This window comes from Heterocephalus glaber, unplaced genomic scaffold, assembly GCF_053883595.1.
Source record: "Heterocephalus glaber isolate CG9 unplaced genomic scaffold, H.glaber_assembly_v1.0 deba00001538, whole genome shotgun sequence".
Classification (NCBI taxonomy): Eukaryota; Metazoa; Chordata; class Mammalia; order Rodentia; family Bathyergidae; genus Heterocephalus; species Heterocephalus glaber.
In genome coordinates this window covers 7632726-7658553 of record NW_028258333.1, presented here as the reverse complement: position 1 = coordinate 7658553, position 25828 = coordinate 7632726, and the positions used below count along the sequence as shown (strand labels likewise).

General features: G+C 33.3%; 1 long non-coding RNA gene across 1 annotated transcript in view; it reads right to left on the bottom strand.

Moving 5' to 3' along the window:
* Window positions 1-10437: 10437 nt before the first annotated feature.
* Window positions 10438-25828, bottom strand: part of LOC106009428 (uncharacterized) — a 28974-nt gene continuing 13583 nt past the window's right edge. The window contains exons 2-3 of the long non-coding RNA XR_001183506.3: window positions 15634-15744; window positions 10438-12549 (exon numbers count right to left, since the gene is read on the bottom strand). This is a non-coding gene — a long non-coding RNA (uncharacterized LOC106009428). The remainder of the gene's footprint in view (window positions 12550-15633; window positions 15745-25828) is intronic.

Below are 25828 nucleotides of genomic sequence, written 5' to 3'. Positions count from 1 at the left end.
AAGTGACTCAAAAGGCTGCCTCAACCTGATACCACATATGCATATTACCCCCAATATATATCCTCACTTACTTTAAAGGTGGATGAAATTTAATATACAACAATAGAATGATAGTACTTTCTTGAAATAATCTCAATAATATGTTATATATAAAGTTCTTTAGTCATAATAATTTAGTGAATTTTAGTGCTTTCATCTAACAAAAATTTTTTCCTAGAAATGCATAGTTACATTTGTTCAGTTGAACATTTCTTCAAATGTTCAGCTACATTTGGGAAGTATTTCAGCATAAAAACTTTATTGTTAAAGTCAATTTAGTTTATGTGTCCACTTTACGTTTATGCATATATTAACCCATATATTTTAGTAGATTGCTTTGCCTCTGCTTTACTTTGCAAAGGATACTCTTTTCACAAGGAAAGAGTGAGGGAGAGAGGTCACCTCCATATGAGAGCTCCACATTGTTACTGAGTGAGAGCAGAACCGGAAAGACTCCCTGGAAAGAGTCACAATATTATATAGTCAACTATTAGCCAACTACTATACAATCAACTATTGATATAATAATAAAAGCAAAACCACCCAGAATTGAGCCAGCTCCTAGAATACAGGATATCATGTTGGAGGTCTTGCCTTTGGTATCAAAATAATTTCTGGATACCTTTCTCTATGAACAGAAACTCCTAAAGAAGTATTAATGTCTGTATCTGTTCAGAGCTTGATTTTTTGTGGTTTTCTAGTCCTAGAAGAATTGCTATTTCTAGGAGAAAGTGCATGTATATTTTAAAGGAAATTTGTATTGCTCTCATTCCATGGAGATATATTTTCAATTTCAGAGGTAAAGTGAGCCTTCAGCGTCCATACTAGAAAGAGTATATTGTAAGTTAAAAAATGTGGTTTCTTAGCCTCTGCAAAAAGGCCAAATATGATCTTTATCAATATATATTATGTTTTTGAAATGTATTTGTTAGTGTATGTGGTTGTGAAATTTTCATTAATAAAATTTTACTTCTGTAGGAGTTTCAACTTTAAAAGTTTCTTGCATTCTCATTTCCTTGGTTTAGAAATGTGTGGGTAGAATTATTTTCTCCATAAACTTGTACTCCATTAAAAATGCTTCTCTGTGATAATTTATTTTTCATGATCAAATAATTCCTTAGATAAAATTTGTGTATTTTCGCAAATGTCATATTTTGCATAATTTGAAGTATTATATATAATTTACATTATTCTTAGTAGTATTAAGAAATATATGATAAAATTTCAAAACTTTGGTTTACAAAATATCATACAAGTAAGAAGTATAACAAATGTCAAGCCTATAATATAATCAGCTAGTGATCTATACCCTGCAAGTGGAATAAAAACACTAAAATAAATTAACCTATCAGGAATCATTTTATTTTACAGCAGAAATATCAATAAGCAAAGTGATCTCTCCTAAAGGTTATTAGACAAGCCTGGCATGAAATGAATGTAAGGGAATAATCCTGCTAAGAAAAAGTAAATTCAACAATACATGAGATTTACAGTTTAGTAGTTTTCAAGGCTAGTGGTGATACTCTCTTGAATTATGCCTTGAATATGACAGAGTATGTTGTACTTTTATCACTCTGGTATCTCATGCCGTATCAGTGCACTTGTAAGCTAATTGCTCTCTGCTGCACATCTATCCTTTTGTATTCTGCTTCATGATGCTGAGGCTAAGACTTTGGAAATTAACCCCTGACATGGTTTCTCTATGCTAGTAGGCAGCAGAAAGCGAAATTTAAAGGGAAGAGGAGGGTGGAATGCCTTTTGCCCATACGTATGCTTGAATTTTCTGGCAGACTTAGCAATAACTAAGTCTTCACCATGGTGCTTCCCAAACCAGCCTCAATGTGACCTCTGAACCAAACTAGCAGCAATAGCATAGGTCTGTCCTCTAAGAGGCCTGCATCCAAGTTCCATGATTACCTTGTAAGTAATGAGCTCATAAAATTCCGTTAGAAGTGCTAATGTTCCCAAGCTGTACAACCACTACCATTTACATGAATGGGGAGACAGGAGGGCAGCCAACATGTGCTCTGCATGGTTTAATGTTACCTCCCTTCTGATCAGATGGAATTAGACACTAACATACAGTATCTCCCAAATATTTGTAGTCAGTTCTTTTTATTTCAAAAACACTGAACTTGTTTGTGTTTATTTCATTCTTTTTGAAATTGATTCTCAGTGATTTAACAATTTATGTTCCTATTATTTAGAAATATGATACACTACCTCACCTTTAAGACATAGACTAATGTCATAAACTATATAAATATTTTTAAAAGATTATTCAGGGAAGATAGTGGAATACAGATATTATCCTTGAACAATTTGGGAAAAATTAGATATAATCCAGTTTGGCTTGTGAATAATGCTTATTAAAAGACTCATACTATTGGTAGGGTTAATAAAGTGGAGTGGGGTCAAATGGTGAAGGGGTTTTTATGATGCATTTAAATTCCTCAATTTTATTTAGCAACATAAAAGTTATCAATGAGTAGCACCAGATTCCCTCTCATAAATAAATAACATAGCACATAGACAATAAAAACGAGATTGTCTCTGTTGTGGAAACAAGGACATAACATCATTTATTCCTGTAATGGGAACTATGGACATATTCCATATCTCCCCTTGCAAAGTGGAATCACTCATGTTTCATCTGTTAGGATTGGTGCCTGAAAACATCACAGAAACGATGCTATTGTTGTCATCCCCCCAAAAAGCTCACTCCTTCACTTAGCTACAAAACCTCCACAATTGCCCCCACCAATCCTGATATTACATACAAAGATTCTGCCATGGAGATTCATTTCAGAGGTCTCTAGGCAACATAAAAGCTCCAGAATTTCATGTTATTGTCTAAAATTCTCATGGCAGTTGTATCACAAACTTCTCTCTCCACCCCATTAGGTGTTCTGATTCTTTCCTTATTTATAGACATCACTCTGGATAACACTGGACTAAATGAATCTGAATGGCAATTTCTAGAAGTCTGTTTCTCAGGTAGCAATACCTGTTAAGTATGGAGCAGAAAATAATCATAGAAATTAGACCAAAAATATGACTTTGAAACCAGAATATCTGCATGCAAACTGTCAGTGAGGATGTCCTTAGTATTGAAGATAGAAGACTATGTGTAGCTCAGGTCTTTTCTGCAGTGGACAATATTTCACTGTTGTTAAACTGCATTGATGGAAGTGGAATAAGAATACCTGGTGGGAGGGATATTTTAGGTACTTGAGCAGTCAGAGAAAATGTTAAATGTAAGGATAAAAAAGCAAATAGCTCTGCTGGAAGCTGTCCAGTTATTGAAAGGAAACAATGGAAAACTCAAGGTGATTAATATCACAGGAAATAATATCAAGAATCAATAACTGGAACTACATTAAATTTAAAACCTCTGCACACCAAAGGAAGCAATTAACAGCATGAAGAGACAACCTACAAAATGGGAAAAAACATTAGCTAGCTACTTTTCTGATAGAGGGTTATCTAAAATATGCAAATGCTTAAAAATTAACCCCCAGAACAAATAATCCAAGCAAAAAGTGCCCAAGTGAATTGAATACACACCTCTTAAAAGAAGTACAATAAATAATAAAATAATAAATAGATAAAAAATGAAAAATATCTTTAGTCATTGGAAAATACAAATCAAACCTACAATGAGACTCCATTTCACCCCAGTCAGAATGACTCCTGTTAAGAATTCAAAAATTACTTAATGCTGGCAAGAATATAGAGAAAAAAGTTCACTCCTACATTGTTGGATGGAATGTAAACTAGTCCAACTAGCATGGAAATTAGTATGGGGATTCCTCAAACACTTAAAAATAGAAATAGCAATTGATCTAGCTATGCCCCTTCTGCAAACATTCCTAAAAGATTAAAGACATATTGTAATGATACATAAATACACATGCATACAGTGATAATATTTACAATATCAAAGGTGGGGAAACATCCTAGATGCCTGTCAAAAGATAATGAAGAGTATGTGGTTTGTATACACAATGGAATATTACTCAGTATTAAAGAAGAATGAAATTGTCCTTTGCAGGCAAATGGTTGGAACTAGAGACCATCATTTTAAATGAAATAAAGCAGAATCATAAAATTAAATATCACATGTTTTCTCTTACATGAGAAACATTATATAAGAGACCCAAGTGCATATATATATATATATATATATATATATATGAACAAAACATAATATATATGATCAAAACAGAGGAGATATGATAGTATACTAGAATGTAGACTTTTGGAAATAGAAATGAGTGGGGAAAAGGAAAAGGAGGTGGGATAAAGGGATTAAAGATAAACAAGATATGTTACATACATGTACCAATTTGTTGAAATGAACATCATTATTCTGTATTATTAACGTGAACTAATATAAAAGTAAATTAGTGATGTCCAAGGGCTGAAAGGTGAGATGGCTGGGAGATGAGAGCTAAAAGATTCAAGGGGTCATTTTTTTGGGGGGGGAGGTGAGAAATGTTCTAAAATTGACTCTACTGATGGATGCACAATTCCAACACTAGAGGAAAAAAATCACTGAATTGTGTGTTTTAAATATCTGTATAGTGTAGTACATGAATTACTTCTCTACAAAGGTGTTGAAAAGCAAACAAAAAATAAAAGCCAAATGTAGAAGCCTGAGAGATGCATAGACGCCTCATGAAGGACTCTTCATCTGCTCTTCTGAAAAACAGGTAAGGGTCAAAACATTAGTGCAGCTGAAATAATAACTGAGTCATTGAAACAAGAAGGTGGCTGTGAAAATGTCATGCTTCAAATGCCAAGTTTGAATCTGAGGACTGAAGAGGGAACAAAAAAGTTGTACAGTTGAAATTGTTGACTCACCAGGTTTCCCACAAGCTGTGGGTCTAGAGATGCAGTCCAGCCTTCTTATAAATGTGCAGGGCACCATTTTTGCTTGAAGATATGCCAAAACTTTTGCAAGACAATATATGTCTTCTCCTAGCCACCAGGCTATCAACTAGTTCAATCACATCATAACCCTGCTGCGGAAATGCCAGAACCCCTGAAGAGGAAATCCAGTATGCCGTGGACTCTCATAGGACCTAGCCAACACTGGCAACCAGGGACAAGAGCATGCATGAGGCTGGATTCTGAGGTGAGAACAAAACAAGTGGAAAACACAAGGGAACAAAGGAGAATGTGATGGATTGGTGTCAAATTTTAAAACTGTATTCCCAACATGATAGTTATTGGAGATACAGCCTTCAGAGGTGTTTTGAGAAGACTCATTATGAACTGATGAGTGCTCTTAAAATAAAAGGCTGGAGAACTAGTTATTGTTCTTTCTGCCATGTAAGGAGAAAATGAGATTTAAACAATTTTTAATCAATAAAAGAATCCCCTGGGAGGAGAAGGGAAAAGGAAAGAAGAGAAAGGAAAAAATTATGAGAATAGAAAAAAAATGGAAATGAAATCTATGTAAATAGGGAAGGGTGGAGGGGGTGAAGGGAGCACAGGTAATGGAGAAAAAAATAAGAACCAAGATACATCATGTACAGGTACAAGCACCCAATGATAAATGTAAACGTATTGTATACCTAAAATGTAGCAATAAAAGAATGTAAGGGGAAAAAAAAGAAAAGAAAAGAATCTCCACCTTGAACCCCACTGTACTGGCAGTCTGATCTCAAACTTCCTGCTGCCAGATCTGGGAGAAATACAATTTGTGTTGTGTGCAAGCTACTTGGTCTACGGTACTTTTTAAAAAAATAACACCTCAAACTCACTAACATAGTGAATTTAGCATTATGAAAGAATTCTCCGATGGTACAGAACCCCCAGAATCAGTGCAAATATACTGCTGAATTGCATTTGAGAGCTGGGAGGCAATGTCAATGCACACAGTGATGTCATCATAGGAAGACTATCCAGAACGATATGGACTTGTCAAAGTTACCCTGGTTAAGAGAGGAAAACGTGACCAAAACAGTCAGGAAATGGAGTGCTATATAAGACCAGAAGATTTACCACTCAGTTATAATCTGAGGAGGAGCTTGGAGGACAATGTGTTTACCACAATGACTAGAAAAACACCGCGGAGGGGGCCAGCATGCTAACAAGCTCATTAGTTGTTTTCTGTTGATGAGGTGTGAAGTGTGAGATCCTGTTGCTAACTTGAATTCTCTGATAGAATGGAGAAAGTAGATTTATGAAATCATAGAGGTCAGGAGGTAGTGATTAATCACCAAGGGTAAAATGAGAAAAAATAAATTTAATGAGTAAAAGCATCTGATTGGCATCCACGGTTGCCTGACCTGCAAAGAACTCTGGGGATAGTTGAAAAAAAGATATCAACCTGAGGGCAATAGCTATGGGTATTCAACGCAGGTAATGCTTTATTTATAGGGAGAAATCAAGGATGGTCAGGAGATTGAAGGCAGCTTCCACAGTTAAAAACAATTGCAATAACTGTCCAATTTCTTTTCAACTTGAAGTTTTTAGACTCAGAAAACAGTGACTAAAGGAAAGTTCAACTCCTGAGGGAGTGAATTTGCAATGTCAAAGCTAGGAATTATGGTGATAATCCATATCATGTTTTTTTCTGTAGGGATTTATGGCCTTTTAAAAAATACCTATACATTGGAAAAAGGCAAATACTCAAACATTTTGAAGACTGTTGAATGAAATGGTGACGCTGACCTTCTTATATAGGAAATAATATATCACCAGGTACCCATTGAGCATGCTGTAGGAGTTTCTTTAGCTTCGGTAATAATTGTGACAAATTAGTGCTTTTAAGCAAAACAGACAACTTAAAATTCTAGAGGTCAAAAATTTGAAATAAATTTCACTGGACTAAAGTCAAGGTCATGGGCACTGTTGAGTTTCTAGAAGCTTTAAGGGAATATTTTTTCCTTGCTCTTCACATCTTCTAAGGGCACTCACATTCCTTGGCTCCTGATCCCATTTTTTTCTTCAAAGCCAACAAAATATAGCTTAATTTTTGAATGAAATTACTGTAACCTGCTCTCTGCACTGAATTGTGTCTCCTTCTTCGATGTTTTATGCATCTTTCATCTACTTTTAAATGGTCTTATAAGTACATTGGTTCCACCCAGATAAGCTAATTTCACAATCTCAAGGTCAATAGTCATAATCTCATGTGCAACTGTGTATCAATATGTAACAACACATTCACTGGTTCCGGTGATTAGGATAGGTCGTTCTACTGGGTGCCGTTATTCTATCTACAACAGAACAGTAACAGATGAGTCTAGTCACACATAGGCAACAATTTCTGGCCTGATCCCTGATGATTCTTTGGACCCATGTAGTGATCACTTTCCTGACCTCCCAGAATATAACTCATTATATTTATTCTCAGAGCCACCATACATGTTTCTTCACCTCTAAATAGAGAGTTTTAGCTCCTGGCCTTCAGTAAGGATAGATAAGTCAGTTTCTGAATCAACCCAGAACACTGTCCAGGAGAATAAATCAAAACAATATCATATCCAGGAGTAATGGCTCTAAATATCACTAATGTTAAACATCCACATGACTCAGCACTGGTGGATCTCAACATATCCCCCTTTATTTCACTCTTCCAGTGCTTACAAACCGAATGAATCCTGGCAGATGTCCAAGTAATACACCAACTCAACTGAGCTGAAGTCCTGGTGGAACCTGCTGTGCTTGTATTGTGGCTCAAGAAATGTGGTCTAGAGTCATTCATCTTTCCCCTCCATTAAGAGAAAAGAATCAGACACAGTTCAAAACCATACTAGATTGGAAACAAATTGTATTAATAATATTATTCAGAGCTACACTGACTCTCTCACCTTCTGTAATAATACAAGTCAGTTGGAACTAGACCACCTGTTCAGGGCACAGAATAACTGTGTTCTATTACTTGGATTGAATTGTGCTACTTAGGCCAGATGATCAACAAATGGTAAATATACTAATGGTCTTTATGAAACATAAGTGCTGTAAAGATTAAGAGAGCTAATGAAGCTTAATTTAGATTTTCAATGATACTGGATATGAGAAGATAGTCTTTCCAAATAAAAGATATATTATTGCATGTCAATTTTCTTCACTAAAATGGAAAGAAAATTCTTTCCATTGTCAGTCACTTTAGATAGTGGCAGAAATTTATCCTATACCTTGGAAAAGGGCTCGAATACCTTTAGTGAGGTACAAATGCTTTGTGCTTGAAACACATATGGGGAGCCCTCTGCAGCATATTCAGAGTGAAATGTAAGCACACTCCTTTTTCAGTTACTTGATCTTTCAGATTCTATGATAATGGTGATATCTACATTAGGACAGGATGCTGTTGATGTTCATGGAAAGAGGCAATAGGAAAATAATGAGGAAGACTACTACTGCATTCTGGAACCAGGCCCTGCCATCTAAATCAATAAAATATATGTGATCTACAATATAGAAAACTTCGGGAGACTTCAATTTAGAGAAAGAATAATATAAGAGATCAGACTTATCCTTTGATTTTTATGAAATAACAACCATAAAATATGTGAAGAAATACTTTTCAACATCTACATATCAAAAAGTAAAGTACAGAGGAAATGCAAAATCCCTGAGAGAAGGAAAATAATCAAGACTGAGCCTACAGGTATCTTAGCTTATTATCTCAAGAAAGTTTTATATATGCCCACATAAAGATTTGTACACAAATATCTATAATCACTTTATTTCCAATAGCCAATATCTAGAAATAACCAATCAAAAGAAAGTACAGGTGGACAAATTTTCATATATGCAATGGAATACACTTTAGCAATAAAAATGTTTCACAAGGAAATGTAGACAAGTTTCAGAACAGCTCTCCTGAGTGAAGGAAGTGAAGCTGAGAGAGAGAGAAACAGAGAGACAGAAATAGAGACAGAGAGACAGAACTAGAGACAGAATAATCTATGATTGCAACTTCATAAAATTCTAAATATGTAAAATAATATATAATGACAGGAAGCAAATGCGTTTTAAAATGAGGGGAAAGGAAGATACAGGAAGGAGGAATCATAAAGAGGCATGAAGAAAATTTAGAAGTAAAGAAATAAAGCAGCACTCACTCTCTTGGCTGTGGTGGTGTTTGGAGTGCATGTATTTTGAGTATATTTTCTACAAAAAGCTATATGAAACTAAATTTGTCTATTTTCATTTGTGATTGATTTTACTAAATTCATCAATGTTTCCAAAACTTAAAATGTAGATATTTATTTAAAGCTGTGGAGCAAAATGGCTGCCTCTTAGAGCCCAGGTTTCTTACGTACCACATCCGGCCGCAGAGCACCCATTTTGATGGCTTGGGCATTGGATTTCTCCGAAGGGTTAGAGAGAGCCCACACATGAAAGTAGTGACTTTTCTTTAGACAATAACTGTGTTCTAGAGCTCCCACAGACTCCTACCTTGGTAGATTTATATGTTTAGTTTTCAGACTAAAATCTTAAAAATAGTTGCATTTCTAGCACCCAAGCCTTGGTTTATAGATAGGATGTGAAGTTTTTATGATGCTTTCCCTAAAGCTTTTTTAAATATCTGAGGGTAACAAATTAACGACTCATCTTCAAACTCTACAAATCAAGTTAAGTGGAATGGTGAGATGCTGAACTTGACATTGATAGGGAGGTACAATAGGTCGTTACACAATAGTATCACAATAAATACACAATAGTATCAACTTTACTTCTCTCTTCTGTCCCCTTCTCTTTTGATGGGCAATGGCTTGCTCTCTCATACTCCAGATGCTTACCAAAATCTGTTTTACTCTGACTTCCACAAATGGTTTAGTTATATCTAATGCCTATGTAACGTCTTGCTTTAACCTTCATGAAATGAACTTTCTTCTTCTCGGAAGAAATACATAAAAAGAAAATATTTCCAAAGAATAATTTACATAAAGAAGTATCACCTGCTTTATGTATTTCCTTTGTATCACTGTCACAAACAGAATTTTATCACTGCATTATGCTAATTTTGTACAAGTGGCAGGTGTCTCCACTTCAATATTTTTGTAACAAACAAAAATCACTACTCTCTGTCACTTGTGATGCCTGCAACAACATCGAGAAGCATAAAGTTACATGATTCTGGATAAAATATTGCAAATCCGTATATTCTTATTAAATCATCCTCAGTTATCTTCCTGTGCATTGGAACCAATTATCAGCACATGGTAGTATGCTCTAGAAGTGGTAATAGTGTACTGAAAATATTTCCAAAAGAAAATATTTTACCACCTAAAAATTTTAATAGCAAAACTATAAAAGTAGTTAAACAAACTCTGGCCCTAAATATAATAGAACCACTGTAAAATTTTATTTTATTTATTTAAATTTTTATTTTTTATTAAAATTCTATTATTAAATATAAAATATCAACCACTCTCACAAATTTCTAAGATCCTACATTACATGATAAGAATCTTCTCGGATCATTGTAATATATCAAAAATGTTTTAAAATCCAACAGAAAATTGATCATTCATATTAAACTATTACACAGATTTCATGCAGTGAAGCATTAGATGGGTGAAATCAGATAAAAAAAGAAAACGTACAGGAAAAAGTGATGAAAAATATAAGTGAGTATAACAAAAGTTTTATGGGACTCACAGTTTCTTTCTTTAAAAATGAGAAAAGGAGGAGCATTAAGAATACAGTGTCTTAAACAATGACAAGATATCATTGGATCTCTAACAACCCCAGGTTCTTTCATTGATTTATCTTATAGTAGCTCTTGTTACCTTTATGTTTTTTTTAAATTTTATTTTATTGGTACATTTTAGGTATACAATGTGATGACATTCATCATTGGAAATTTGCACCTTTACATAATCTCTCTTGGTTCTTATTTCTTCCCCCTTCTCCTGCCCTCCCTTCAACCCCTCCACCCCACCCTATTTACAAAGACTTTGTTTCCATTTTTTCATTTTCTCATATTAATTACATTTCCTTATTTCCTTTCTCTTCCCCCCTTTTCTTTCTATTTCACATTATCTATTATACCTTTTAGACCTTATTTACTCTTTCAGTTTCTCACACTAGAGAAACTATTCGGTATTTACACATCTGTGTCCCATTTATTTCGCTTAAGAGTACAGCCTCAATGTGCATCCATTTAGCTATAAATGTCTCTAATTTCTCATTTTTTATGGCTGAGTATTACTGCATTTTATAAAGAAACCACATTTTCTTTATCCAGTCTCCAGTTGATGGGCAATTGGGCTGCTTCCAAGCTTTAGTTATTACAAATTGTGCTGCTATGAACATGGGTCCACATATATCACTGTGGTATGATTCTTTTAATTCTTTGGGGAAGATCCCCAGCAGGGGAATAGCTGGGTCAAATAGGGCTTCCAGTCCTAGTTCTTTGAAGTATCTCCATACTGATTTCCACAGTGGTTGCACCAGTCTACACTCCCACCAGCAGTGGAGTAGGATTGCTCTTTCCCTACAGCCTGTCAGCATTTATTATTGGTTGATTTCATGATACCAGCCATTCTTTCTGGAATGAGGTGGAATCTCAGCATTATTACCTTTAATTAATTTTTTAAAAAGACTTCTATCTCTATTTCAATAGAATAGCTAGTAGCTTTTAAGACTGGAGATTGGTCATTTAGTCAGCTAATATTTTAATAAATCTAGATAGACTGCATTTGATACTACTATTGGATTTACACAAACATTTCTGCTAAGTATAGAATCCTTAAGACTCCTTTCTTTTCATTTATTCTATGCTAAGTTACCTTAAGACAGAAAAGCTTGAGCCCAGGAGTATATGGATGTGGATATTATATGATTTTTCTTCTTTTATTCTTGTTCATCAATTTCAAAGAGAATTCATTCTATCAATTGATCTGTCGATCTATCGATCTTTCCCATCCATCCATTTACACTTTTACAAAAAAAAACCTTAATGGGAAAAATTTAAAAACTTTAAAAAACCTTAAGGGAAAAGTTCCTATACTATAGAAATGCTGAAGAACATATGCACAAAACATCCACAGTTACAAAACACCTACAGCCAATATATTAAAAACATTATCTCCAAGCAAAATTTCTGATCACCTACAATAAAGAATCAAGTTAACATTGCCCTTTTAAATGATATTATTTCCATGGTTGATTTGCACCAAAGAGCTAAGAACAAAATCCCCTTCCAAGCCCTAGAAAATATTAAAGCCTTTTGGAATGAGAATAGGAAAAGAAAGTGGCAGTGAGCAATAATAAATTCTGTAGCATAAATATTATTTTCGTTTTGATGCCTTGGGACACTTCTTGGAATATTCGAACCTATGCAATCAACAACTGACTTTTTCTTTTTTACTTTTTTATTAGTACACATTCATGATACATAGTGATTACATTCAGCTTGGTAGTCTGATAAATACACATATCAAATCTTGCCATTTTTATTCCTCCTCCCAATCTCTTCTGTTTATCTTCCTTTCACAGATCTCCTTCTTCAGTATATTTACAGGTAAATTTAATGGACATCTACATAGAGAAAAATTAAATATTATGAGGTTATGCAATTTTTAAAAAAATGGCTTAAGACAGCAATTTCAAGGAAAACACTATAGTACTGGCAAACGTGCTTAGTGCTTAGCCAAAAAGTGCCAACCGGTGTGGATGAAGATTTCTCTCCTCATCGACATCATCTAAGCCACCCCTTTTGCATCCAATTGATGAGCAAGAGTTAAGGCCTGAATTCAGTTCAAACTTCAAAACACACTGCCAGAAAAGTTCAAGGACAATTCTTGATGAAATAATAAAGTGAAATAGGAAAAAAAGGGGCGGGGGGGGGGGTGAGGGAAGGAAAGAAGGGAATGAAATTAATATGAGAAAAGGAAAAAATGGAAACAAAGTCTTTGTAAATACAAAGAGGTAGAAGGGATGAAAGGAGAGCAGGGGAATGGGAAAAAAATAAGAACCAAGATATATCATGTAAAGGTACAAATCTCCAATAATGAATGTCGTTACATTGTATACCTAAAATGTACCAACAAAATTTATTTTAAAAAAGAAATTAATTTTCACACAACAGCACGTAGATATTCTTCAAATGCATTGATGTGCACCTATCATTATAAAAGACAATTCTCCAATTCAGCAACGTTTGTTACCAAAATTAGAAATAATGGTTAAAAAATCAATAAATAAAACTGAATACCGTCAAAAGTCTTTAAAATAAAGAGAGCATACTGGTAGCTCTAAAACAAAAATAAAAGTCATATATGTGTATATATGTATATATCTCTGTGTAAGAAACCAATATAATAACATATATGTGCATGTATGTGTGTTTATGAAGCATACATATATTTGAAATATTTTGGTTTTGCTTGCAATAATTATGTTTAAAAATGAGAGAAAATAATAAATGGCAGAGTGGAAATGATTAAAGGCAGAGAATGAGCTGGAAGGTGAAGTTTGCAAACATATTCATAGGCAGAAAACAGTAACAAATCAAGGGAAACTCTAAAAAACCCAAAATACTATGAGATATTAAAAAATATCAAAGCCGACAAGATAAACAAATGAAAAAACAAATAATTGACAGGGAAAATAGAATTATTTGGAGAAAAAATAACATAAAGCCATTTCAGATCTAGTGAAATATACTGACTTAATGAGTTTAAATAGTGCCATACAGGATAAACGAATAACATGAGCAGCTATACACCTTGACACTTGAGAAGTTACACTATAAAATGATTCCAAACATCGGGTCATCTGAAAAGGAATAAGAACTATATTTCAACTAAAGGAATAAGAACTATATTTCAGTAGCAACTTTGAAAATGTTTGTTGCCATTTCTGAGACATTTACAAACTACTAGAAGAAAAGTGAGCTACACTTTCCAAAAAATGAAGAAAACTAATTTTGAGCCTTGATTTGTTTAAACATGAAAGATAATAGAGATAATCTCAACTATACACATCTTTATTAGTTTTAATGAGAAAGATATTTGGGTATTTTTTTGTTTTGAAAATACGAAAAACAATTACAGACAGTATGCTGAAGGGAAGAGAAATAAGATTCTACAAGAGATACGAAAAGCACTTGTTAAAAATATAAAGTATCCTCCTTGAAAATGAACAGAGAGATTTCATGCTAAGATGTTACGAATATACAATAAATGAATAAATCATATATTGTTACATTTGAATATTAATAAAATATATGTTATTATCAACATTTCACCAAATGTGAAACAGAAATCAGAGAAAGTAAAGATGTGCAAGGTCATACTTTCAGCGAATAGTTTAGAAATGAAAAAATCTAGTCTGTTAAAAATCAGCATTTTTTTCCATAAAATCATAAGAAAGAGGGATTCTTGCACCATTTTGGGAAACTAACTACAGTGAACCTTTTGCATAATCTAGAATAGTTTTATATATTATTTAAAAATTTCAAGATTAATTTTATTTCTGCTTGATGAAAGGAACATATTAAAGCACCGGGTAAGGATTAGAAGAGAACTGCAAGGTCCATTGTGCAACTTGAGAATAGGTACCAAAAAAAGACAAGAGTAAACAAATAAAAGTAAATTTGGAAAATAGACCAAAGAATTCTCAGTGAAATAAAAGCAGTAGAGAACATGAATAAAAATAACATTTCACTAACTCTACAACAGAAAAATAAAAGACCAAAGACATAAAAATTAAAATATACTATTTCTTTTCAAAAAGAAAAAATAGTTCTATAGTTAATATGATTGTTCAAATTTCTCAATTAAAAAACAAATTCTCATTATTTGGGCCTAAAATTAGTAAAGCTCAGGTACATGCCTAGAGATTGAAAGTAGATTAGAGGTATCTAAGACCTGAAAGAAGGAAGGATGAATGGGAAATTATTGGTTGATTAGTACAGATTTTGTTTAAAGTGATAAAGATGTTATGGAAATAAATATTGGTGATATTTGGACAATAGTGTAAATATAACTAAGGCTTCTAAATTGCACACTTCAAAATAATTAAAAGAGTGGGGGGACTGCTCAGGAGGGGTATTGGTCAGTTTTTCTATTGCTGAGACATACTACCAACACTGTACCTACAACTCTGACTCATGGCTGTGGGATATTCAGTTCATGGTCAGCTGGCTCCAAGGCAGAAACATCATGGTGAAAGGGCACGGGGACTGAAGGTGCTCAGTTCATGGTGACTAGGAAGCTGAGCAGGGACAGTGCTGGAGAGGGAAAGGGACTACATAGTACCCAACGTCACATCTCTGTGATCCACCCAGACACTCCCCAAAGTGAACCTCACTAAACCCCTAGATGGCTCCCTACTTAATCATGTGGACTTAATTAAATGGAATTACAGTAGCAGGAATGGAGAAAACACCCAACTGTTCTGTGACATTTTAAAATGCTAATCAAAACATTTTTAAAACTTGTTCCTCATAAACAACAGAAAAACATAGTAAAATTAATATTTCTTTACTACCCTGTAACTTAAAATAATAAAAATGCTGAAAATTAATATTTCAATTCTTTACAAAAAATGAATCTGGAATATTTTGAGGAGAGCCCCCCCCCTTGTTGTCAAATCCTGGTGCTTCCACTTTATGCTTACTTGAGCAGTTGGCCTTCCTGACATCTGTCTGCAGATAGGGAGAAGCTAGGAGTGAACCACTGATTTTCCCTTTTACCTCTGAGTCACGAAGTGTCACAGAGAAAGCGACATCTGAAATGAGTTTTAATTTTTAGTTACATTTTGGAAAACCAGTCAGCACTATCATTCTTTATTCCTTCCCTCTTCCATGCTTCCACACAGATCATCCATTCTTTTGTTAAAATGCCTTATGCTCTCCTTTTGGAAAATAATATAAACTTATTATAGCAGAACCTATATGACATTTCCTCAGATTTTTCTAGATATAGGTTAAAAGAAATCATTCTCACTCATTTTTGTACACAGGCTGTCCTCACCAGGGTATGATGATGAAATGTGCAAAGCATTCTCATTAACAAGAGAGACAGGGGAAGTTGTTCTGCAGCACTTTAATTGCTTTCTCAAAATATCAGAACACACTTTTACTACTGGTTATAAATGCACAGAGAAATGTAACAATAGAATAAAATTAATGTGTAATTCATTACATATGATTTAAAATATTAGAAAATGTGTAGTTTCAATGTTAGAAATACTGAGTACTGAAATGTTTCAGAGGTTTAGAAACACTGCATCCACGAGTTCTCAGAGTGCTAGCCTTCTCATCATAAAGCATAGTTATGATCCCAGCATTTTTTTCTCTCCCTTGGTAAACCATCACATTCCTCAACTTCATCACTTCAAGCACTTGATTCTTTGTGCTTTACATGTTGTGAAATATCCCTTAGGAATCATTTAATGTGAACTTTTGGGGCCACTTAATTCTTCTGTGACACCTTTATCCTCTTCTTCCAAAATCTTTCCTCAGAGCTGTCCATGACCTTGCCCTTACCAAGTTCTTCTGGCTGACTGTCCGAATCTCTCCAACCTTCCATGTCAATATTTTCATGGTCAGCTAGTTCTTCTGTAGTTTCATTTATGTTCTACTATAATTTCGTTTCCAAAGTTAAGTCTATTTTCTGCTGCACATTCATCATTGTTGATGAGTTTCCATTGTGAATTATTCATTTCTGATAAATGTCTTGTAGTTTATCAGTAGGCATCAAGGAGGCAAAACAACTACACACTATGCAGTCTGTGTCTGACGTAACAGGTGTGCAGTGACCAGTCATTGATTAACTTTGAAAGAAGTGATGTGATTGGTCACATCATGATATGCTTGTTACTTATTTAAATAGAGATGTGAAAAAATAAGCTTCATTTGAAGTCTGTACTGCATGGTATTACTCAAAGTTACATATCACACCAGCTGAAATTCAAATTGTATTGGTGAGGAATTCATATTGATGAAACCATAATAAGTGAAATCCATGTAATGAAATCTATAAAGTGAGGACTGCCTATGTATCCATTTGAAATACACACATACAAAAATTTATCCTAAAAAAATATTAAACCCAGTAAAGGCTCTTGGCAAGCAGAATTTTAATGTTGATCGAGTTAAACTATGAGTTTGTAATGTAAAGGATATTTCCTTTAGTATTTTCTGGAATAATTCTTTTCCCACCCTTAACCTCAAGCTATATTAGCTTTATATTCATAACTGTGTGTCACTGAAAATTATTTTTATGTATGGGGTAGAGAAATGATCCATTTCATTTTAATATGAATATCTATATAATCCAAGCATGGTTTGTTTAAAATATGTTCCTTTATAAATTGTCTCATATTAGTACCATTCATATAATTATTTGAGCCCATAAGAATGGATCCATATATGATCATGCAATAACTTTGTGGCTAATGACATTTAATAATTTTTTAGCTCTAGTATTATTTTGTAGCATTCTTAAGATTTGTCTACACAAAAAATGCTGCTTCTTTCTACTTTTTTTTTACTTTTTCAAGCCTGATCTTTAAGCAATCTACTTTGTTCTATTAACATTGAATATAGTGAATAGGACTTTGAATGACATTCACATCAGAAGTGAAAACAAGAACATGTATTCAATGTGTTCAATATTAATTATGTTATCTCTGAGGTTATTGTATTATTTGGAAACAATGGAAAAATATGTTTTATTTTTAAATGAAAATTTGCTTATCAGTGTATAAACATGCATTCCTATAGCAAGTGGATATGATGCTTAGATCAGTGGTAGCTCATATTACTGGTACTACAGAAAGGAAATCAAAACTATTGTCAAAACAATAAAACCATAGAGGATGAAATAAAATTTGTAAGATGTAGCTCAATAAAATGGCCCCATTCAATTTTCACTCTAATGATCTAGTAGAACACTGTATTCATTGATTTGTTTCTTTCACAAGTCACGAGGTAAATATGTTGGCTACAATATGTATTTCATATATTATTTTTAATGAAAAACAAAACAAAATTATGTGATTAGTACTTGGTCAACAGTCATACAATGATTTCTATTCAAGTTTAAGAGATGAAATCACTATTTGAATTACCTGATTTATACACTAAATTTTATTCTTCAAAAATATTTTCTGTTTTCCTTTTCTACACTCTGTCAGCACATTAGTTACTCTTCAGTAGAGAAATTAAAGCTATACATAACTTTTTTAAAAATCCCTGAATCAGTGTACACATCAGTAAACTGTCTGCAAGTGTCTGGAACCAAGCTAATCAAGATTAATGCATTCATTTAACAGATGGTTACAATGTTATTAAAATGCAAATGATTGGTTTCTGCTAATTGTTCAACATCAGAAACAATTCATCAGATGATTTTTTTAAATTTTCTGATAGCTTTGTAAAATTTACCTCAAGAGATTAACATAAAAGACAACTATGTAAATTTTTCTCACTAACCCCAGGAGAGTCAATCAACTTGAAATAAAAGTAGAATAATGAATATATATTTATAGTAACTGGGAGAATCCTTTTAGTACTGTAATTTGCTCATAAATTGTTTTGCACCCCATTTAACTAGTCTCCATATAATTATGTTCATTGGCATATCTATTCAAATATAATGGGATTTGGTACCTTCCTTTGAGTTAGAAAAGACAATCAAGTAAAGAAAATGATCCACTAGAGGAAAAGTGGATGATTTTATAACAGTAGGAATAGCAGAGAAATTGGAAATTTTAAATTGAAAAAAAATTCAACAAATATCTATCAATCAATTATTATATGCAAAGACTAGTCCCTGTACTTGAAATACATCACAAAATCAAAAAATCTAACATTTTAGAGCTTATATTGATATTAAGATACAATAATAAACATAAATAGATAATACAGAAATTTAGGTCATAAATGTCATGTATATTAATTTAAAATTTTTAAAAATATTCTATGATGCTTTGACATTTTGGGGCCTGTGTAGCTTAACTCTCCCAGAATTATTAAATTCTTTTGTTTTTGTTGTTGTTTCTGTCATTTGTTGTTTTGAGAAATGATGTTGTCATGTTTTCCACATTGACCTGGAAATCCTGGACTCAAGTGATAGCGTCCAGAGTAGCTGGAACTGTAGGCTAATTTTTAAAGATAGTAAGCAACACCTGGAGTGGCTTATTTCTTCTATTTTTCTTTTATACCACAGCAGGCAATATTCTTCTGCCATCCTCATCCTAGCATCAGATTAAAAATCACCAGATACAACTCTTACGTTCCAGAAATCTCTGAAGTTATTCAAACTAGCAAACAGTAAAACTACTTGCATTGCTGTGCCTAAATGTTGGACAATAATGACTCCATCCCATGCATCCCCCTGGCTCTTCCTTCTTCCCAACCAAGTCTTGGGCTTTTCTGGGTAGCAGAGCTGTGTACTGTGCTTATCCTCTTCACCTCTGCCCAGATTATTTTCTCCATGGCAGCTATCTCTGGATATGGTGGCCTCACTACACTGAATAAAACCAAAATCCCAGGTAGATTTGAAACACAGTGGAATAATATACTCTAGACCAATGTCAGGAATGTCAGGAAAACATAAAGAGTGATTATGTAAACTTTGCTTTGAATTGAGTTTCTTGATGAAGTGAAATTTCAGCAGATTAAAAAAAATAGTTAAAAGAATTCTCCATGTAGATATTTGGGTAAAGAAAGTTCCGGTGAGAAGAAACAGCAGTTGTAAGACAACTAAGGCCAGAGATTTTACCCGATGTGTTTTAGGAAGAACAAATCACCTTGATTGCAGCAGAGGGAAAAATACAGCAGCCAAGAGACACCGGGTTAGAGGTGGAACAAGGCAGATCAGGGAGGATTCTGTAGTCCTTTTTACTGACCATGACTTCCTGTGAGAAAATTGAGGTGGTATTACATGTTTAATGTTAAAGAAATTTTGGTTATATTGAAGTATAAACTAGGGCAGGGGAGGGAAGAATGTAGGAGAAGGAAATGTAATTAGGAGGTTATTAAATTAATTCAGGTGAGACATGATGGCACTCTCAACAGAATAGTAAATGTGAGGTGAAGAAGATTAAGAAAGAGCCACTAAACAATTTTAAGGTGAAGACAAAGTATTTCATTCATTTATTCTTCTGTTTCATAAGTTTTTGTTGTTGTAGTTATTGAATGGATCTTTGAATGGATTTTGTTCCTTTGATAAGCAGAGACCAAAATGTAATAAGATATGACAAATGTTTTGTGGGAGAAAGGCTTGTGTAAAAGGAAGTGGGAACAGACATAGGCAGAAAAGTGCTTGGGCGAACAGAGGGAAGGAGGGCTGGAGTGCAGCTCTGAGAATTTCTTGGTGGACCACAAAGACAGCAAGGACCCCCAGTAACAGAGAAGTGCTTGTAATCTTTCCTGGATTGCTAAATTCCAAATATTGGAAAATGGTACAATCAGATTTAAATGCCAAGAATTTCCTTCCCTAGACTTTACCCAGTTCATTTAGCCACTTACTAAGAGTGGTAGTTTAAACTCCAGTTATTCTCCTCATGAAACAAAAGTGTATATAAAGCCTATACCAAGGAGCATTGTTATCAATTAAGTTCTTTGTCCAGGTGTACTCACACAATTAAAAGGTAGACTGGAGCTGGGCATGGTGGTGCACATCTGTAATTCCTGCACTTTGGCAGGCTGAGGCAGGAGAGTTATAAACAGAAACCTAGCCTAGAGAATCTACTAAGAAGGACCCTGTATCAGAGACATCTGCAGTAGGTTCTGATCTCCTGCTTGGTGATACAGTGCAAGGCTAAGAATGAAAACTAAAAGACAGAACTAAAAAGACAGAGAAACTGGGGAGGCAGGACTACCAGTGCTGCTCATTCAGCAGAGGCACTGATCAGTTCAAGCCACTCAGTTTTATTAGTAATCAATTGAGGTAGAGGCAAGCTACATGCAAGAATGAGCAGTCATGCAGTTTCTATGGAAACTAATGCAGGCAAGCCTTATAAAGAAAAAAATAAAGCCTCTCAAATTAGGAACAGAATAGAGAAAATATATAGTTGTAATTAGAACACTGTCTTTCTAGTTAAGGTTTAAGTTCTGGGAATGAAATTTGGGTGTGAGTTACTCTGAACTCGACACATAGCTTCAGCCAGACTTGCTTCTCAAAACATGCTTATAGCCCACTTTGGGCATAATCAATATTGTTGTTCCCTGCAGCCCTGTATCAAAATTTTTAAAAATTGAAAATATCTGGGGCTGTAACTCAGTATGATAGCCCATTGTTAAATTCCCACAAATGAAAAATAAAAAAAGGGCTAGAGTAGGACTATTAAGATTTTGCCTCTGTGACTCCATGTTTTCATACCTGATGTTACTGAGGTATGTTTTTTGGGGGAAAACAATTTTGAAAAAGGTGGAGATGAAGATAGATAATGCTGTGACAATATTTAAACTTCACTAACTTCCACTACAGATAATAATATGTAAAATATTATTAAATCATATATATATATAAAATTTGTTGCATTCCAGGTTGTACACCTTGATATCTAAATAAAATAAAGATTACTGAGGAACCAACAATAATCACTATTTAAAATTAGGGATCATAGGTAGTTGAAAAATATATCTCCACATGTAAGTCAAACCATCAGCTATCCTAGTATAGGAGAAAAAAAGACATATAACTAAGAACATTATATTGAACTGAACTTTCTGTTCCTTTACCAGTTGAATTAGTAAAATGAGGTAATGACATTCTAAATTCTCCCTTAAAAAATAATACAGAGTACATGCTCAATTCATACAGTATGTGTACTAATTTAAGAAAAAGTATATTGTCTAAGTATTTCACAAATTTTAATTTCTGAAGTTGATTACTATATATTCAAAATCAAATATAATGCATTTTCAAATTGTAATAGTAAGCCTAAATTGTAAATGTATTTAACAAATTCCAAAATATAGATTGCTACTTTTAAAATACATGTACTAGGTACATCTTAATTGTGCTTTAAAATTTTCTCTTATTGCTACCTAACTGATAAAATGGTTTCCTTGTGCTAAGTTGCAATAGTCTTTCAAGTCACAAGTCTTTGAGATTTTTTTATCTGCATCAAAAACAAGAATTATAAAATGGCTCAAAGATCAAAGTAAATGCTTTTGCAATACAAGTAAAAGGAATATTCCTTCCAGCCACATGGTGTAATTCTCATAGAAACATCTGTCCTGAAAATAGTTTTAGCAGTACCTTTAAGGGGTACTGTGCAAAACAAATAAGAAGCTACTTCAGGAAAGTAAATATTAAGATAAAGATTATAGTATTATTTTATATGCACATATATATGAATAGTATTCCTAAAGAACTATGTATAGATTCAAAAAGAATCTTTATATTTTAGAGTAAATTAATATTTTATAATCACAGTAATAAATGAAATAGAATCAATTTCAACAATTCCAGGCCCATAAAATAAACTTTATATTTTAAATTGTTTTACTATAACTCCACTCTTTTATTAATATATATAGTATGTATTGCTGAAGAAATCATTTTCACATTTTGCTTTATAACAGATTTTTATAATCCTAGCTTTAGCAGTTTATTATCTGTGGGGATTATAACAAGGTCAAATTATACTGATTTTTACCATGAGCTACATAAGTAAAGAAATTGAAAAGCATTATGCAAGAAATAAGCAAAAGAGGAGTCAGGCATGTTGGTGCAACCCTGTAATCCCAGCACCTGGGAGGCTCAGGCAGGTGGAAAGCTGTGAGTCTGAGGTCACCCTGGGCTACATAGTGAAATAATCAAAAGAAAAAAAATAAAAAGAAATAAGCAGCACTTACAAAATGTTGATATTTTTCATAAACGCACACAAAAAAAGCTAAAGTAGCATGTACTATATTCTAAATGAAAATCTAAAATAATAAAATCAATATGTTGTCAAAATATTTAAAGATCAAATTGTATTCTTCATAAACTATGTGAACATTTTAAAATGTAATATGTAAAAATGTGAGTAAATATAAAATAAAGTACCATCAGGTTTCTTTTATGTTTTTATAAACTTCTATTTTCACTCAAAAAATTTAGGGAAAAGGCCTTCTCGCTATTACTATTTTAAATATAAAATAACTATATTTTAATTAGCAAAATTGAACTATGTATATTAAACAGATAATAAATTATGGAGACACAATTTGAAAATTAACCTTGACCATGGTCAAAAGTTTATTAATTTGTATATATCTTTTCCTTTTTTTATGTTTTTCATGTTTTATTTTTGTCTTTCCTTTCACAGAAATCTTATTATCAATTTAAATGACATATATCACTATAGATTTTCCTATTTATGTAAATTACATTGATTGTTATAAATGAGCCAATTGTGTACTAAAATTTCTTGTGAATATTCCAAGACTTAATATATTTTCGATTGCTACTTTCAAGCAGTGGAAGCTACTTTCCCTGCAGTAGCTTTGAGATCTTAAAAAAAAATGTAAATAAAAGTTTGGTTATTGAAATTGAGTCTAGAATAATATTTTTGTAATGAAAGTGTTGAACATTTTATAGTACAATAACTGATACTATCAGAAGCAGAGTGTACTCTAAGATGATCATGCACTGTGTTTCTTATTTTCTACAAAAATCTACATGGGAATCTACTTTCCAACCAGGTAATGAGTTGTTCAAATGTAATTTCAACAAGAGATTTAGATAAACTAAATGTTAAATATAACTTTAAAAAGAAACTAATACACTGAAATTCCGTAAAGAAACATCTTATCTTTAAATAGTAATGAAACTTTGCATTTATTTGCGCCCTCTACTAGGTATCCGTAACAAATAAGATTGAAATATTCTTTGTTTAGGTGTCTATAGATTTCAAAGTATATTTTCTCCAAGCACCATGAAAAGGTATATTATAAGGGTATTCAAAATCTCTACAGATATATTAATTATTTATTATTTATCATGCTAATATAAGCACCTAAGCAGATACATATATTTCTGTCTGTCTGTTTCTCTCATACACACACACACACACACACACACACACACACATCCACTAGTGCACACACCAAATTCCTGGATATTTTTCACCTAGACCATGACCATAAATTTAAAACATCTGCATCTTTTTTAAATTTTTAAAATATACTGTATCTTTGATAGTTTGGAAATAATAAGAAAATGTAGATTGATTTATCCTGTGCACCATGGATTATTTCTTTTTTCAAAAGTTTTAAGTGTTCATTTTGTTAGGATTCACCATGTAGATCATGCCCCACATTTGTGGGCTATTGTTGAAGTCAAATTAAATCTAACTATCAGGGTGTCCATGTTTTCATTTTTTCTCTTCAGTTTTATCTTCTGCTACTCGTCCTTAAAAGTGCTGCTTGACAGGGCAGGTGAAGCTTCCCCAAGGCAGGGAAAACATTGCTTCTAGGCAGAGTATAAGTCTTCAGCTCACAACAATGAAAAGTTCTTTCCTAGCAGCTGGTTCTAGGGGCAGGAGGCACTCCTGTCTGTGACCACAAAGGGCTCCTTATGACTTGGACGCTTGTTAAATTGGGATTGCCTTTACTCTTCTACACAGTCTCGTTGAGAAAGAGAGGGCAATCTCTTTTGTGGAATGGAAAGTGAGTGCTTCACCTGGCTGCTTATTGTCATCAAAGTGCTCATTAATCCTCCTTGCTGATTCTGCCAGGTTCACCTGGCATTGTTGTCAGGACATCTGTTCTGTCCAGCAGTGGAATGAGATTGCCTGTACCACATTCTGTTGCTGGGTTACGTGTCAGGGAATGTGAGGCTGGATCACTTTCTTTCATTAGCCACACAAACCTAAACACAATAGGAAAAAAATTAAGATGGCTTATTACTAAGGTGTCTTTGGATCCCTAACCAATCTGTTATTCTCTTTCTACTCCTCAAGTTTCTCTTTTGGATGTCTTTTGAATTATTTCCAGGAATTACACTTAGGAGAGAGAACAACAGAGAGAATAGTTTATGCAGTCTTGGATGAACCAGATATAGCTTTGTATAGCTATTTTTTGAGAACCAAATTATCTTTAAGCTTGTTTTTGCTTACTTGCTTAGTTTTTTTTAAAATATAAAGATGTTCATTATTTATATAAATCTAGGTTGAAATATATTTAATTATATATTTGAATTGATACTGGGCATCCATTAACTGCTAGGATATTATTTATTGTTCTGGTTATTTTGAGTTTTTGGAAAAAGTTAATTGATTATTTCAATGTGAGAAATGCTGCTGAGCACATAAGATATATTAAATCCTTATCTTCTCACAATAGTAAATCATTTTACAGTGAGGTTGCTGACCTGAAAACATTTAACCTTCATAGGGTGTCTCCACATTACTTTTCAGTTCCACATGCGTATCTTCTACAGTTTAACTCTCAAAAATCAATAAAGCTTTACTCATTTCCTGTGTCTTATATCTAATTACTGTAACCATCTACTATACATAATATCATGTTTGATCTTAATAGCCACTCTATGTAACAGTTTTTTGCTATTCATTTTTCATAAAGGTTAAGGAGGTTAAATAAGCTCCAGTATTTTAGCAGAGACTAATAAACATTTCCTTCTTATACATCCTCCTACATTTTCATGGTTATAAATTTACAGTTATATTTATATAATGAATTTCCTGAATGTTTTGATTATCCTGCTTGGAAAATAAATATCACTTCTGTTTTTAAATACTTTTTAGTATCAGAAAGCAAGAATAGCTTTTACCCTTTACAAATACCAACTATAATGTTTTATTTCCCAGCATTTCATAATATTGACTCTCTGAGCATAACAACAGTAAG